The sequence below is a fragment of the Leguminivora glycinivorella genome, chromosome 8, assembly GCF_023078275.1.
Source record: "Leguminivora glycinivorella isolate SPB_JAAS2020 chromosome 8, LegGlyc_1.1, whole genome shotgun sequence".
Taxonomy (NCBI): Eukaryota; Metazoa; Arthropoda; class Insecta; order Lepidoptera; family Tortricidae; genus Leguminivora; species Leguminivora glycinivorella.
This window is the reverse complement of record NC_062978.1, coordinates 22,840,199-22,852,315: the sequence shown is the minus strand read 5'-3', so window position 1 is coordinate 22,852,315 and position 12,117 is coordinate 22,840,199. Positions and strand designations below refer to the sequence as shown.

The 12,117-nt window shown below is 38.6% G+C and overlaps 1 protein-coding gene across 2 annotated transcripts in view; it reads right to left on the bottom strand.

Moving 5' to 3' along the window:
* Positions 1–7,094, bottom strand: part of LOC125229205 — a 182,750-nt gene extending 175,656 nt beyond the window's left edge. For both annotated transcript variants that reach the window (XM_048133998.1, XM_048133999.1), the window contains exon 1: positions 6,998–7,094. The gene's annotated coding sequence lies outside the window, so the exon portion shown is untranslated. The remainder of the gene's footprint in view (positions 1–6,997) is intronic.
* Positions 7,095–12,117: the final 5,023 nt, after the last annotated feature.

Below are 12,117 nucleotides of genomic sequence, written 5' to 3'. Positions count from 1 at the left end.
TCAATATAGTGTATGTACAGTAGAACATTTTTTTTTTTCAATTTCAGAAAAATTTAATACAAGTAGGTACATGAACATTTCAGAAAATAATTTCTTAGTTCTTAACCCCCGACGCAAAGACACCGGGGTGTTATATGTTTGACGTGACTGCCTGTGTCTCTGTGTGTGTCTGTCCGATTTAAATTTAGTTTTTTTTTTCGTTTTGAAGCTTAATTAGTCGGGAGTGTTCCTTAGCTTCTTAGTCATGTTTGATGGAAATCGGTCAACTATGTCGGTTTTTTTTAATAAGTATAAGAATTCTACTGATAGATGCATTGTGAAGCTGCCAAGGATTGATTATAAAAACTGTTTTTACAAAACTGTTGATCTAATCTTTATTATTCGTATTATTTAGTTTTCAAACATTAATCATTTCAGAATTAAAACGCCTACGTAAGTAAACAAAATACCTTGTCAAATTAAAATTGTTTGTACTGTTTCAGTCAAATTAGAGTTCGGGACGAATTCGCCGAAATTATAAAGTTACAAGTAAATATTTTGAGAAGTCGCGTCCTTGGCTGAGGTAAGTAAACACGTTAATGGTATTGGCAGGGTGCAAAGCGGGTGGAGGGGGTAGCTAAAACGATCACAGCGCTCACTACGGCCAAAATTGACATCTTAGTCGCTGACTTGCGCTGTCAAATCCATATTGCAGTAAACATTTTCAAGTCGTTTTTGAGATAAATTTAATACGGGCCCAGTAAAATTTGTTATGGTGAATTGTAATAACTCCAAGAAAAGTAGCGACTAAATTCTAGCTATTTCCAAGACCGTGGTGGAAACGAAACCACCGTTTAAGTGAATAGTTGCCGTAAGAAGAAAAGTGTCGTCCAATCTCTGAAGTTTTACTTAAAGTGCGTAATCATTTGATACAAGTATTGAATTGAATTTACGGTGAATTTGTAGTGCAAATTTTATTGGAGGTAGAAAAGCCGACGTGGAAGCCAATCCCAGTTATGTTCGAAAATCATTTTATTTGTTTCCTCATCTGTGCTCCTGTTTACAAATCGAAACGGATTGACGAAAATGCGTAAATATCGAGGTTTCAATGCAATGGGAAGAAGGAGCACGAGAACAATAGAAGCAGAAGCAGTCCATCCAATGAAGGCTTATCACATTTTAAATAAAATTCCTGAGAACTTATTTCATCGCATTCATTGTATTTGATGTGATATCTGTTAAACCTCCAATATTTTCAAGTAAATGAACAAGTTTTTGTAATGTATATTATAATTAAACGTTATTATAGCTGGTTTGTTTTTATTTTACAATAAACCCTGTACCCTAATAATACCTACATTTAGCCTATGAAAATGACAGGATAGCAGTGAATTGATCAACTATTTCAAAAGCCAATGATTTATTTATACTTTATTGCACATAGGTACAAATGGTGGAATAATGTCTTCAATCTGTAGAAAATGCCCAGCTAGCACCAATTTATTGCCTTTATTCATCGTCTCAGGTTGGAAAATTATTTCGAAGCGATGGCACGAAACCCCGTTTTAGTCACCAGTTTGTTAATTTCTCACTGAAAAAAAACGATTTTAATGTTATTGGCGATAATGTTGTAACCACCATCGTCTAAAATTGTCTAATGTAGTAAAATAGCACAAGATTTCATTAATTTTTTCACAATGTTTACATGCTTCTCGCTTGGCAGCGGTTACAATATTGTCACTGTCACGTGGCGTTGTCGTCGCGCACGGTCCCAATCTAAATGTGTTTGTTAAAATTGTTTAACTACTCTACTTTGGCAAACTGATAGGTGTGTAAATAATGATATTATTTATAGATGTAGGAAGGAAGGAAGAAGACATACCTTTTTTTTTTATATACTACGTCGGTGGCAAACAAGCATACGGCCCGCCTGATGTAAAGCGGTCACCGTAACCTATGGACGCCTGCAACTCAAACAGTGTCACATGCGCGTTGCCACCCCATTAGAAACTTGTACATTCCCTTTTTCTGTGATAAGTACTCAGCAAAAAGGAGTGTCACAAGCTCTAAGGAGGGTTCGGGTTGCCGACGACTCCAAAGGACAATAGACGGAACAAGTTAGTTCCGTAAGTCCTCCTGTCATCAGCACACCGCACCCTCGTTGAGCTCTGGCAGCCTTACTCACCGACAGGAACACAACACTATGAGTAGGGTCTAGTGCTATTTGGCTGCGGTCTTCTGTAAGGCGGCCTACCTGGCGTTTTTATTGAATAAGCCTGTCGGAAGTTCTTGAACCCACACAAAGCATATGTGAGGAGTTATATTTGTGCTAAATAGTGTATGAATGAATGAATGAATGAATTATTTATTTGCATGTGAATATTGGGTTTACATTAATAGGTGTTAGGTACAATATTTTATATTCGAATCTCCAAGATTCTACCTATACAGGTGTACAATGCACTGTATATTGGCTTGGCTCGCTACTAATAGTAATAGAGTTTCACCATACTACAGAAAACTTACATATAAAGAGACTTATTATAAAATGTTACAATATGAGGCTATACAATTATACATCAAAATTATTTACAAATTAGGGATAAACATGTCATAGGAATTACAAAACAAAAAAAAAGGGCTGGACTATATATGGACTAATAATTAAAAATGCGAAAATAATGTCATACACATAAAAATTTAAGTTAAAATTAAGATTGAAATTTATAATTTAAAAAATCTGTATTAAGTATTATGGACTTAAATAGGTATCATTGGTATGGAACTGTGAAATAAAGTCAGTCTTTACGCAATACTCAAGGTTTACAATTGTATACACAACAATTGTATGTTTAATCATGAGCTAACAACTGTGACATGTTCGCCGGCGGTTTGTTCCCCCTCTAACTAACTATTTTGGCTCAGTGATTCAAAGTGAACCTTGGCCTCCGAAACGAGAGATCGCCACCTGCCCCGATCCTGCGCAGCCTCTTGCCAGTCACTGACTTGAAGCCGATGCAGATCCGCCACCACACTGTCCTCCCAGCGATACCTGGGTCGACCCGCCGGACGGCCACCAGCCGGCCGACCCAAGAACGCTCTCTTGACAGCTCGATCGTTTCCCATTCTAAGTAAGTGACCGAACTGTCGCAGTCTGTGGGTTTTCGTTTTGCCGATGATATTGATTTGTCCCCTCTCTAGTGTTATTAAATTTGTGCTCTGAGATTTAAGCCGGGAATCGAACCCGGGTCTTCACCAGACCCGGGGTCGGTTCTGTCACCGCCATCATCGGTGGAATTGGTCGCTTTTTCTCTCGTGTATTGTATCTATTTCAGTTTGTAACTCAAGACACTTGTAAGATGCTGGAATATGCCAAAAACTAACCAGTTTTATGAAAATAATATCTACTAACTGAAATTGTTGCCATTAGAACATTTTCATCATAAAATGAGCAAAAGATTTCAAGTGTCAATCAAGTTATTTTAACGATTTTATCACATTTTTAAAGCCCCTGAGGCTCGTTGGTTTATAAAGGGCCTTTGAGAAAAAGAAATGAAAAATTCTGCGCGTGAAATATTTGGGACACAGACGTGATCAGCACATTTTGACAATTTTAAGTTCATAATAATCATAATCATCTGTAATTTTACTAGTGGCACAGTGCGCCTGCCGTGTTTTATAACCCCCGACGTAAAAACGACGGGGTGCTATAAGTTTGACGTGTCTGTCTGTCTGTGGCATCGTAGCTTGCGAACGGATGAACCGAGGCAATAATAATACAATCTCGTGGTAAATATGTGTATCTACTTTTATGGCTGGTCAATATTGCTATCCAGCTATCCAGCGGGGCAACGAGCAAGACCTGGTCCAAATTTTCTATTTATAAGTTTGATTGTAGGTAAGTCTTAATTTAAGTGTCTATTGTATTGTTTGTATGTTGATTTTAAAATAAAAACTTCCTTTTTGTGGTATTTTTGTTGTTCTTTCTGTTTTAAATTATTCTGCGCATATTAAAACCGTTCTGAATGAATTCTATGACTTAATTTTTAATAACTTTTTCCAGGCTATTGGGCTTTAATCCGTTAAGATTTTTAATTTTTCGTTTTTTTTTTATTTACCAAACTGTTTTGCAATGATATTCAAGCAAAAGTACAATTACGGCCTAGCCACGACAATGGTCTAAGGCGGCGAGCGGGGCGGCTGGGCTGCGCGGGAAACGCGCGCGGGCGCTAGCCATGCCACGTACTTTTAGAAGCGGCGGCAGGGCTAGGAGCGGCCAGAACGTTTTCATATTTAAAAACGTTTTTTACTGTCGAATATGATTCTAAAGTGCATAAGAATGCTTTAATTAGTCAATTACGTCTTATACAAGAGAATATGTGTGATGACTAAGTACATGGAATTTATTTTATGGCTAGTTAAATGATACTTAATATAAATAAACACTTAGAAAAAAATTAACAGTAAATACGAATAAATACTATACAAAAATATGTTTGAAAACATTATTACATACTACATACGCGAAAGTACAATTCAATTTTCATTAAATAAAGGTTTCGGGTTCAAGACGCTCATAATAAAAACAAAATATTTTGTTTCGCGCGGAATCGCTAGCCCCATCTAGCCGCCTAGGCCGGTCGCGCCGCTGTAATGTCGTGGCGGTGCCCGCGCGGCGCGCTACAGTTGTTTGAGTCGCGCGCCGCTCCCGCGGGTAGGCCCGTAAAAACCTGCGCGCGATTTCGAACAGCGGCAAGGTCGTGGCATGCCTCGCGCGCGCTGCGTTTTTGTTCTTGTGACTTACCGCTTGCCGCTGCCGCAAGACGCCTTAGACCATTGTCGTGGCTAGGCCGTTAAGAAAGCACTTACATAATTTCATATTAAACATTTCGATGCCATTCTTTTAAATTTTGACAACCGGTCTGGCCTAGCGCGTAGTGACCCTGCCTGCTACGCCGCGGTCCCCCGGGTTCGAATCCCGGTAAGAGCATTTATTTGTCTGATGCGCACAGATATTTGTTCCCGATCCATGGATGTTTTCTATGTATAATAAGTATTTGTATATTATAATTATATATCGTTGTCTGAGTACCTGTGCAACACAAGCCTTCTTGAGCTTACCGTGGGACTCAGTCAATCTGTGTAACAATGTCCTATAATATTTATTTATTATTAGTATTATTGTTTAGAGACAGCAGTTTTTTTTTACTTCTAGATGCCAATGGAGCAGACCTTTAATTGCAACAATTACGCTGTTCTATTTTTCTAGAATACTAGAAAACTAGTACCTAAACGCGAGTCATGACACGGTTTGCTTCTACGAAGCATTTTCGCTACATACCAAGAAAATTAATGCTATCCCCCTACGACGTACGACGACGTACGATACAACCGTCGTAGCACAGCAGTAAACGTGTTAACACATTCACCGCCAGAAACTTTTTTTTATACCTGTTTTTTAACCCCCGACGCAAAAACGAAGGGGTGTTATAAGTTTGACGTGTCTGTCTGTCTGTCTGTCTGTGTGTCTGTCTGTGGCATCGTAGCTCCCGAACGGATGAACCGATTAAGATTTAGTTTTTTTTGTCTGAAAGCTGAGTTAGTCGGGAGTGTTCTTAGCCATGTTTCATGAAAATCGGTCTGCTATGATGCAGTCGGGGTTTTTTTTTTGTGGTTATTATTGAATTCCGTTAACTTTTAGGGAAGGTTCTTTAGATTAATTACAATTAATTTCTCTAAGAAACAAGCGTCTTAACTTTTACGGTTATCGAGTTATTAAAAAAATTAAAATAATTACTGAACACGTGTGTGACAGCCTTTACCAATTCCTAATGTTCATACATCGGGGTTTTGGGAGCGGGAATGAATTTGTGTATTTATAACTCTGTTTATAGTAACTTGAATTACTGAAATATAGATTAAACTATGTATCTGGCTCCAAATGTACCTAGAAATGTTATAGTAATGTCTGTTGTTCATCGTTTTCACCCTTTTTGGGCTAGTGTAAATCATTCCCGCTCCCAAAACCCCGATGTATGCTAATGTTATTTGTTTTGACATGTGCCGTCAATCACTTGACACTAGCGAGAATGTAATTCTTAAGGGCCTCTCACACTAAGACATTCACTTATTATGTATAAAAAGGATGAAAAATTTTTTTTGGCTAATTTTTTTAAAAGTGATATACGGGGTGGTTCCAAATAGCGAACCCAACGACGTGTCGAATTTAACGGAAAACAAAAAAACCACAGTTTATAGAAAACTGAACACTTTCGCTACCAAGAACCCGACTGTCGGGTACACCGCTCGTAGAAGCGTAGCCGATTACATGGGTTTCCCCGTATGTAGCGAAAATGTCGTAGCGCCGCGTAGAGCCCGGTTTCGAAAGTGTTAAATAATTTGTCCACTATCTCACCTATGGAAAGTGCCTATACAGTCTAGGAAGCATGTTTACCCAAAAATGTCTACTGTTACTTTTTATGCGTAATTCTTTTGTTTAGATCTTTCCTTTACACGATTTTGCGTGTTATCGGTTACGTTCGTAGCGCGTAGCACGCGCGGGCACTCAATGTGTCAATTCAATCCTTTACTGATTGCGACATGTTCCTTGTCAATTTGCCTTGCCTCTACGAAGCTTTGTTTGTAAGGTTCCGAGAAATCCCTGTTGCCGGCTACGCTTTGTAGCTCTCAGCGGTGGATTTTTATTTTTTTACTAACATTTTATTTTATTGTAGTATATCTATTACCTAAACGAATAGTGTCACCCTTTTCAAGACAGTAATGTTACCAACTTTAATAGGTATATTCTCATTATTAAGATTAATCGGAGCCGTGTCGGCTAGTGAAAAATTATTCATTATTTATTCCTAATCATCCCTAAAAGACTAAAGGTACGGCCGTGCCTCTTTTTGCTCGACTTGGCGGGGGCACTGCCGTGCCCCCAGATACAGTTACGTAAAAAATGCGTCGCTGTCTCACTATCACTTACAACTTAGTCAATAACCTTAAAACACAGTACCTTTTTCGGCAAACACCTCAAAGTCCGAACATGGCATACTAGTGAAAAGTTTCGATAAGTCACATGCGGCGGCGGGCGCGCGTCCTCTCAGCGCGGCATTCGGCGGAAGACTGCCGCGAGGGCGAAGAGAACTAACTACGACGTATAGCCCGTGCCAATTGTGAAGACGCGTGGTTTGAACCATATTGTATGGAATCAGGCGTCACTTTGCGGAAATCATCTTATTGTCATGCTTGAATGAAACGTTCGAAGAATTCGAACTAACTACTACGTATAAATAAACCGTGCCATTCATGAAGACGTGTGGTCTGGTACATATTCGATGGAATCAGGCGTCACTTTGCGGAAATCATGCTCATCATAATATTTTTATTGTCATGCTTGGAAGACTTAGGGCCGTTCGAAGAGTTCAAACTTACTACGACGTATAGACTGGGCCATTCGTGAAGATGTGTGGTTTAGTACATATTCTATGGCATCAGGGTGCGTAGCCGAATGGCACAAACGCTCACGAAACGCTCACGAAACGAAACGCTCGTAGATACCTATCTCTATCGCTCTTGCGAATTGGCGCGACAGAGCCAGACTACCTTTCGCGGCGTTTCGTTTTCGTTTCGCGTCGGAGAAATGCCATTCGGCTACGGCACCCTGGCGTCACTTTGCGAAAATCATCTTATTGTCATGCTTGAATGAAACGTTCGAAGAGTTCGAACTAATTTCATACCACGTATTAAAGACATGTCATTCATGAAATCGCGTAGCTTGGTCCGTATTCGATGTAATCAGGCGTAAATTTGCGAAAATCTTATTGTCATGCTTGGAAGACTTAGGGCCGTTCGGAGAAGTTCGAACTAACTTGATTGCGGGGCATGCGGGCGGGGGTCACTGGTTTGAAAAATAGGCTGGCGCTCTATTCCCGCCAGTGCTGGCAGCCAGCGCTGGCTTCTAGTGACGCCGTGGCTTGCGTGGGCGACAGTCGCGCGATGGTCGCGCGACGGCATACGAAATCAAACCTTATCGATATGGAAGTAGACGATGCGATGAGACGCGACGGCGACGGTCGCGCGACCGTCGCCCACGCACACAGAGAACCTCCTATAGAGTGGCAGTCTTGTATATTTGGTTCGCGATACGAGTCACCAGTGTTTGGGGTGCGAGGAGCGGGCGGGGAATGTGTTAAGCGCGCTGTGATTGGCCGTTTCAAGGACGGCGGGCAGTCGCGCCAGATGAAAAGGGACAGAAGTATGACTGTCCCTCTACTGACGCGTAAGTGGCCAATGTAAGTTGACCTATGCCGGCTCTGAATAAATTATAAATATGACTTATTTGTGGAATGTAATGCCGTCTGTTTTTAAATTTGAGCTTCTTGTTACCTTTCCACACCATTTCACACTACAGGTGGACATCTTTAAGGCATCAAAATACCCTTTTCCAATTTTTTAGTGCGAAAAACACGCGCTGCTTTCGGGTCTGTTACTTGGTCGATACTGATCGGGCACGGCGAGTGCCCGCGCTTATATCAGTGCAAATACTAGGAAGGCTGGCCACCGCGAGTCGTCTTGTAATAGATGTCTATAGGGGTTGGTCTGTGCCCACGCAAGACACGGCGTGAGACTGGCAGCCAGCACTGGCTTCGTCTAAACCTAGCTTTAAATGACATAAATAATATTATTTCATTCTGATACCTACATACCTACGTTATCTGTGTTGGTATATGTGATATCCGCGTTCGAATTGGCTTAGCACTTTTTTTTTTTTTTATTTAAAGGTAACATACATTTTACATTTTTAACTTGCAAATCCGATTACTGTTTTGTTTTTAGCGAAGTTTCAGATTAATGAGCGCTGCTAGTGCAGATGAACTAGAATAATTGAACAACATTTTTTGCCCTGTGTGTACTTTTTATAACATTTGCCCTTGGTTAAATTGCGTAATATAAAAAGTAATTTAACTAAGTATGCAGTTTAATAACAACGAGCATTGCATATCTTGTACTTAATTTATTTTTCCCAGCGGGAATCACGAGGGTCTTCGAGCCGTGTTATTTCATAATGTATTGTTGTAGATTTTTTTATTTAAATTGTGTTAATAGGTATTTACTACATAAATATAGTAAATACCTATTAACACATTCACTCCCAGTGACCTGACAATCGTTGACACTAGAGATGGGCCGAGTATTCGGCATATTCGGCAAGTTTTTAATTTTTCGTATTCGGCCGAATTATTCGGTTGCATTGCCGAATATTTACCGAATAAACAAAGTAAATAATTAATGAAGATCTTACGTATTCCATTGGATAATAAGCTCCTATTTTAATAGTTTTTTTAAGGAATTGCTAAAAAAAGAGAAACCTATGCGTCAAAATATAAATACAATTATTTTTTTTAAAGTTTAAAAAAACGTAGTTTATGAGTTGAGATGAGAAGAATTCAGAGTTGTTTTAACTAAGTTTTAGTTATCCACTAAATCATAAAAACATAGTTGTAGTAGCAAGTTAAAAGGGGGGCTCCTTTCCATAGTTTCCAGTAGTTTATCGCACCCCTTGCCTCACTGGTCATCAATGTTTGTCGAAGAGGAAAATGGGGTATAACTACTTTCTATTAAGACGATACAGGAGGGGTAAATTTTCTACACAAACGCTCTCGACTATTTCCTTCCTGGTTTTTGAAGATAGAGCAATGATTTTTTCAACACAGATTATTATTATTTTTATCTGTGTCGGACCATTTTGATTTTTTTGATATTTTTATTTTTAAAGACGCTAGAGCCCATCAAGCATTTCCAAAATCGACCTTATTGATTATGATTTTGGCGCAAAAAAAGGTGTAGTATTCAAAATTGGTAACAATTATCCAAAAAAAAACTTAACGGTCCGACACAGATTAAATTAAATATTTCATTGTTATTGAGATTCTCAAATTTCATTACGATTGATTAAGTTATGAAGGAGGAAACAGTTGAGAGCGGAACCTCGATTTAAAAAAAAATTCGCAATATCTTTTAACTGAGTTGTTCTGAATGGACAATTTTTTTTCGATAAATCTAGTTAAAAACACTAGTATATTTAACTAAAACTCCCAAATTGAAAGGAGCCCTCCTTTCCATTTTAATATTTTCGCTCCGGGGGGCGATTTTTGAGTCTCACGGCGTTCGAATTCAGAACATTGTCACTGAAAATAATAGGCAATTCACCGTTTTCAACCGGTATTTTAGTGACAGTGAGACTCAAAAATCGGCCCCCTGTAGCGTCTTAAAGTGGTTTGGTAGTGTCTTTCCTCTTCAGGCCCCGTAGCCGAATGGCATTTCTCCGACGCCAAACGAAAACGAAACGTAATCCGGCTCTGTCGCGCCAATACGCAAGAGCGATAGGGATAGATATCTACTAGCGTTTCGTTTCGTGAGCGTTTGTGCCATTCGGCTACGCACCCTGGGGTCGTAATCACACAAGGGTATAGTTTGACAGGTGCGGCGAACCTTCGACGTGGATGTGGGTCGACAAAAACGTCTTCGCCTTAATTTGATGGACATTCTAAGGAAACACTTTGACCTTATTGGAAGTTTTGCATCAAAGCGAAATCCGCTGGTATATACACAGTGTTTTTTTTTTGTGTTTTCCGGTATATTCGACACGCAGTTAGGTTCATCATAGGGTGGTTCCTGCACCCTGTATATCGCTTTTTTTTAAATTCGAAAAATGTTTTTTTTTGTTTCCATACATAATAAATGGATTAATTAGTGTGAGAGGACCTTAATCATAACATTAAAGTCATGTCATTGTTAAGTGTTTGACGGCACATGTCAAAACAAATAACATTAGGAAGTGCTAAGGGATGCCACACACGTGTTCAGTATTTTTTTTAATAATTCGATAACCGCAAGTTTTAGGCCGATTTCACATTATCCGATCCGATATCGGATGTCGGAAGAATTTCAATAGAAAAAACCCAAGATGGAGCCTGTAATGTATGGGATATCAGTCCGACGTCCGATATCGGATGTGAAAACGCACTTAAGAGGCTAATAGTTTCTTATAAATGAGCCTACAAGAATAACTCCTACTTCAGAAACATGCATTGATAATCTGCTGACAAACTCCCACAAATATACATCTAGAGTAATGAATTTAGGAATTTCAGATCACACAGGTCAACTCATTGAATTACCAACGAATTATAGTTATAACCAAAAGTACTGGTTTGTTGAAAGACGAAGAATTGACTATCACCTTGACATATTTAAGAAATATATTGCTCAAATTAACTTCGAGGAAATTTATAAAGAAACAGATCCAAACGCAGCCTACAGACTTTTTGCTGAAGTGTTTTCGCTGGTTTTTAATCTCTGTATCCCACTAGAAATAACTAAAGTAACGTATGTGAAAAAGCCTAACTGGAAATCGAAAGGTATATTAAAATCCAGCAAAACTAAAAGAAAGTTACACGTCACCAATCAGAAAACAAAGAATAATAGACTCACTCTGTTAAAGTACAAAAAATACTCTAAGATATTAAGAAATGCTATTAGAAAATCTAAAATTATATCAAACGATAGATACATTTCGAATAGCACAAATAAGCAGAAAGCTACATGGGGCTTAATAAAATTAAATACATGTTCCACGAATTCTATACCGAATACGTTAACGGAAATAGAAAAAGACGGGAAAATAGTAAAAAACCCCCAGGACATAGCGCAAGCATTTAATAAACATTATACAACACAAAATATATTAAATACATTTGACCCCAAAGAATATAAATATAAATCGAACTGTATCCCACATAGTATTTTTTTAGCTCCGGCTGATCGTAACGAAATAAAAAACATTGTAACCTCTTTAAAAAATAAAAAGTCCTCGGGTTATGATCATTTACCAACTCAAGTAATTAAGTCATGTATAGATTATATTTCAGACCCCCTTACGCACATTGTAAATCTAATGCTTGAAACTGGGATATTCCCCGATGACCTTAAGAAAGCGATAATAAGACCACTTTTTAAAAAAGGAGACAAAACCAATATGAGCAACTATAGACCAATAGCTTTATTACCTAGTTTTTCCAAGATTTTTGAAAAGGTGATACACATTAGATTAACTAAATTTTTGAATCAAAA